This window comes from Scyliorhinus canicula, unplaced genomic scaffold (genome assembly GCF_902713615.1).
Source record: "Scyliorhinus canicula unplaced genomic scaffold, sScyCan1.1, whole genome shotgun sequence".
Taxonomy (NCBI): Eukaryota; Metazoa; Chordata; class Chondrichthyes; order Carcharhiniformes; family Scyliorhinidae; genus Scyliorhinus; species Scyliorhinus canicula.
The window spans coordinates 114,715-120,714 of NW_024055496.1; positions in this window are offsets into that span (position 1 = coordinate 114,715).

Consider the following 6,000-nt stretch of genomic DNA (forward strand, 5'->3'; position numbering starts at 1 on the left):
TTGTTGACTGTAACCCTGACCTCCTGTTTTACAATATCCCATTGGTTTCACAACAAACTCTATCTCTGATGTTTTGCCCCCTGCGGGTTTGCAGCCTCTATAAAGACGGCGGCCATTAACTCAGGCCTGTCACCGGGAGCAGGCCGCAGCTGTCCCCTCGCTCGATGCAAACCCGGGCCCGGAAACTTCTTATTGGGGTTTGGAGCCTCCGCCGGGTTTCAGTGAAAACTGCCACTTCGCGGCTCTGCCAGAGACCTGCTCCTTTTGCGGCCTGGTGGAGACCGTGGAGCACGTTTATGTTGTCTGTCCCAGGCTGCACCCCCTCTTTGATTTCTTGACGTTGTTGTTGAGATTTTATTTGCACTTCAGCCCCACGCTCCTGATCTACTGACATCCGGTGCGGCGAGGGGCAGGGAAGGCGGAGGACGTCCTCGTGAACCTGCTCCTGGGCCTGGCCAAACTCGCCATTTATCGGTCCAGGCAGCGGGCGAGCGAGGGGGTCGTCCAGCCCGACTGTCTGCCCCTCTTCCGCGGCCTCGTTCGTGGCCGGCTGTCCCTGGAGAGGGAGCATGCGGTGTCCATGGGCACACTGGAAGATTCCCGTGCTCGGTGGGCGCCGCAGGGGTTGGATTGCCTTATCTACCCCGATTTTCAGACTCTAATTTGACAGGTTTTAGCTAAGTTTCTGTTCCCTTTCTTGTTCCATTTGGGTTGTGCTCCACTCGTTGTTTTAGCAGCACTCCCTTCTTTTGTTTTATCCATTATTTACTTTAGGTTCTTTTACTTAGTTATTTTCACACCCAGCATCGTGCTAAGGCAGATGCTGGCTTAATCCTGCATATGAACATAAATGTGCAGGTCTCAAAACTCAGAAAATCATTTAAAAAAAACGAACATAAACTAAAGCAGTGAAGCCCCAAAACAACTTCAGTGAAACCTCCCGGCCGAGTCCAGCATAGGCACTGCGCATGCCCGAACTCACAATGCCCTGGGAATGATTGACGGCAGCTCTGATCCAATAGGAAGAGAGGGCTGGGCCTGGAGGACCGAGTGGTTGTAGCGGTCCTCCAACCAATCGGAGTGAATGAGGGGCGGGGTCTGAGCCCGGTCGCCCACGTGAGGTGGAGCATGCGCTGTGCCGAGTACAGTTCAGGATTCAGGCGGTGGGCTGGAGATCCCAGGTCCGATCCCGGTTGGTGAGTCATGAGGGAGGGATGGAGCCGGCCCGGCGGATGGGTCGGGAGGCTTCATAAACACTCCGTGTCACCCCGAATACGAATCTCGGATATGGCAGTTGAACCGGCGAAAGGTGCTCGGGCTTTTCACCGAGATAGGCCCGGGTGGCCGGGAGAACGCGAACGGAGCGAGAACGGCTTTGCTCCGCCTCCCGGCTTTGCTCCGCCTCCCATTCACTCTGATTGGCTGGAGGACCAGCCGCTCCCGGTTAGTCCTCCAGCACCGCCCCCTGAGTTGGAGCAAAACCTTCCGCTTCATCCAACAGATAGAACATAGAAACATACAGCACAGAATAGGCCCTTCGGCTCACGATGCTGTGCCCAACCTTTGTCCTAGATTAATTCTAGATTATCATAGAATCTACAGTGCAGAAGGTGGCCACTCGGCCCATCGAGTCTGCACCGGCTCTTGGAAAGAGCACCCTACCCGAGGTCAACACCTCCACCCTATCCTCATAACCCAGTAACCACACCCAACACTAAAGGCAATTTATCATGGCCAATCCACCGAACCTGCACATTTTGGACTGTGGGAGGAAACCGGAGCACCTGGAGGAAACCCACGCACACACGGGGAGGATGTGCAGCACTCCACATAGACATTGACCCAAGCCAGAAATTGAATCTGGGACCCTAGAGCTGTGAAGCCATTGTGCTATCAACAATGCTACCGTGCTGCCCTCAAGAACAAATTAATCTACACTTCATTATTTTACCATAATCCATGTACCTATCCAATAGCCGCTTGAAGGTCCCTAATGTTTCCGACTCAACTACTTCCACAGGCAGTGCATTCCATGCCCCCACTACTCTCTGGGTAAAGAACCTACCTCTGACATCCCCCTATATCTTCCACCATTCACCTTAAATTTATGTCCCCTTGTAATGGTTTGTTCCTCCTGGAGAAAAAGTCTCTGACTGTCTTCTCTATCTCTTCCCCTGATCATCTTATAAACCTCTATCAAGTCATCCCTCATCCTTCTCCGTTCTAATGAGAAAAACCCTAGCACCCTCAACCTTTCCTCATAAGATCTACTCTCCATTCCAGGCAACATCCTGGTAAATCTCCTTTGCACCTTTTCCAAAGCTTCCACATCCGTCGTAAAATGAGGTGACCAGAACTGCACATAGCACTCCAAATGTGGCCTTACCAAGGTTTTGTACAGCTACATCATCACCTAACGGCTCTTAAATTCAATCCCACTGCTAATGAATGCTAGCACACCATAGGCCTTCTTCACAGCTCCATCCACTTGAGTGGCAACTTTCAAAGATCTATGAACATAGACCCCAAGATCTCTCTGCTCCTCCACAATGCCAAGAACCCTTCCGTTAACCCTGTATTCCGCATTCATATTTGTCCTTCCAAAATGGACAACCTCACACTTGTCAGGATAGAAGTCTTACAACACCAGGTTAAAGTCCAACAGGTTTGTTTCAAACACGAGCTTTCAGAGCACTGCTCCTCCCTCAGGTGAAATAAGAGGTATGTTCTAGAAACATATATATAGACATAGTCAAAGATGCAAAACAATGCTTTGAATGTGAGCATTTGCAGGTAATCAAGTCTTACAGAGACAGGGGTATATCCTCGTTTGCGGGCTACTTGAATAAATGTACATTTCTATAAAACCTTGCACCGCCACTCTGAAGTCTTTTAAAGCCAATGAAGTACTTTTGAAACATATTCACTGATGTAATGTAAGAAGCTGTAAGTACGCATGTGTAATCGTACTGATTAATCCAGTGTGTTCACTGTCATTGGTAACAAGTTCAAGGAAGCCCTTTTATACCTCTAACACGTGGCTTCCTGCAGCCATTTCACCTTCTGTACCTTTTCTATATTAACCATGTATTGATTTCATACCACAAAACAATAATTACATTTATGATTATTCAATGGTGAACATTAAGTATCATTTGTGAATTGGTGTATTCGGTAATTATATTGCAAAGGCTAGATCTTTATTTTTAAAAATAACACCTTCAACCAAAATGTTTCCAGAAACTGCAGAGCTATCAGAATTTGATTGAAAAAATAAATTACTTTGTGAAGTTACTGGACATCATATTCTGCCAAGACTGTGGGCCAGGCAGTAGAGTAATGGTATTGTTACTGGGCTAGTAATCCAGAGACCCAGGTTAATGCTCTGGGGATCTGCGATCGAATCTGCCTATGACAGATATTGAAATTGAATAAAAGTCTCAAAGTATAAGTCTAACGGTGACTTTGTCGATTGTTGTAAAAACCCATCGGGTCCTTCAGGAAATCTGCTCTACCTACGTGGCCTGGCCTACACGTGACTCCAGATCCACAGCAATGTTGTGGTTGATTTGTAAGTGCCCTCTGAAATAGCCTCACAAGACACGCAGTTCAAGGGTAATTGGAATGTGCAGTAAATGCTGGTCCAGCCAGTGACCCCCACCTCCCATGATTGAATAATTTTGAAGAAGGCTCAGTGAGGTACAGTGAAAAGTACTTTTTCCATATAAATTTAGAGTACTGCTCCAATAAAGCTCAAAGGAAACTTGAGAAACAGAACCTCATCCTTGATCAGTCAATTTATCTTTTATTTGTATAAATTTAGAGTACCCGATTATTTTTTTCCCAAATTAAGGGGCCATTTAACATGGCCAATCCGCCTAACGTGCACAATTTTGTGTTGTGGGGTTGAAATCCATGCAGACATGGGGAAATGTGCAAACTCCACACGGACAGTGATCCAGGGCCGGGATTCGAACCCGAGTCCTCGGTGCCGCAGTCCCAGTCCTAACCACTGCGCCATATGGTGCCCTGTATTCATTAAAAATTACTGTATTAATTAGCTAAAATTCTGCAATTGATGATTAAATAGGTGGTGATCATTAATTGAGTTACAATTAGTGAAACAATTTTTTTAATGCATTGGACGTGGGCATCGCAGGCTGTGCCAGCATTTATTACCTATCCCTAATTGCCCTTGAGGGCTGGTAAGAGTCAACCACATTGCTATGGGTCTGGAGTCACATGTAGGCCAGACTGGGTAAGGATGGCAGATTTCCCTCCCGAAAGTGCATTAGTCAACCAGCTGGTTTCATAGACTTTTAATTCCAGAAATGTTATTGAGTTTAAATTCCATCACCTGTGGTAGTAGGATTCAAACCCGGGTCCCCAGATCATTATCCTGGGTTTATGGATGACTAGTCCAGCGACGATACCACTACACCACTGCCTCCCCACTGTGTAACTGGTTAAAGCTCTTTCCACAGTCAGTTCACTGGAACACTCTCACTCGGGTGTGTGTTGTGTGAGTCTCGGGCTTTTTCAGTCACACTGATGTTTGAAATCTTTTCTCATTGAGAACAGAGAAACATTTCACCTTCCACATTCGAAGGATGATATTCAGGGCCTGATGAATCAACTGTCTTCTGTCCGACCTTGATTGCAATATTTAGTCTCAATTTACCGAATACAAACCTTCTATTGTCCCGTAAAAAGAGTTTACAAAACTACGGTACTGAGGACCCGGGTTTGAAACCCAGCCCTGGGTCAATGTCCGTATGGAGGTTCTGTTCCTCGAGTTTCCTTTCAGCTTTACTAGAGCAGTGCAGGAGGCTGTGGACAGAGTGGGAGTGGGGCAGGGAATTAAAATGTTAAAATGATCATAAGCTCAGGATTATGTTTGCAGACTAAATGGTGATGTTCCACAGTCACCCAATCCAGATTTAATCTCAGTGCAGGGAAGACCAAATCGTGAGCAGTGAATACACAACACTGGATGGCAAGAAGTACAAGTAAATCACGGTCACCTGGAAAGTGTGTTTGGAATCCTGGAATATGGGAAGGATGGCGATGAACTGGTGGTTGTTGCATCTGTTGTGTCTGCATGGAAATGGTTTACAGTGATGTTCATAAGAACACATGAAATGGAAGCGGGGGAGCCTAGATGACTCTTCGAGCCACTGCATTTCTTGCTGGCTGTAACCTGCCCGTTCAGGCATCATTCTGATATACTTTCCTGTATCTTCCCCAGTCCTTCCAGATCCATTTTATGATATGGATACATTAGCTCAACAATCCTGTGAACCAATTTAGTCTGGCCCAGTGTCACCGAGCTGAAATCCAGTCTTTCTCTGAACATTATTCTTAATGCCATAACTGACAGGTTAAGAGTTTAGCAGTAAGGGGAAGAGGCAGGTTTGTAGATGCTCTGCAGTGTTACAGACTGGCTCGTTGGATCTTATTCTGTCCCATTTTACATTCAGCTAACAGTAAAATGACTAAAATGCTGCAACACACAGGCATTTGGTGCAACGGTGAATTTGCTGCTCAGATTAGTTAAAGTCTCCATTTTGTAAAATGGATCTCGAAGGACTGGAGAAGATGCAGGAAAAGATATTTGAATTATGCCTGAACTGGCAGGTTATACCCAGCAAGAAAGATTGGACAGGGCATCACCTTTTCTTTGGAAAAGGGAATGAAGGATGACCTAATCCTGCAAGATTATGAAAAGGTTTGATATGCTAGACAAGTGGAAGATGTTTCCACTGGATAAGAATAAATATGAGTTAGTCATTAATTAATTAAGTGCAGTTCAGAGGGAGATCACTCACACACTTCATGTGTGCAAAGAAATGGAGCCGGTGGGTAGCCGGAGAGTAATAGAAGCTGCAGAGTGACTTGGGGAGGCTTCAGAAAAACCCAGAGGAGGCTTCAACTCCCGAGTAAAATGTTAACGGTCCCGTCTTAAACAGCACCGAACAGAGTGAGAGCTGAGCGGTGACA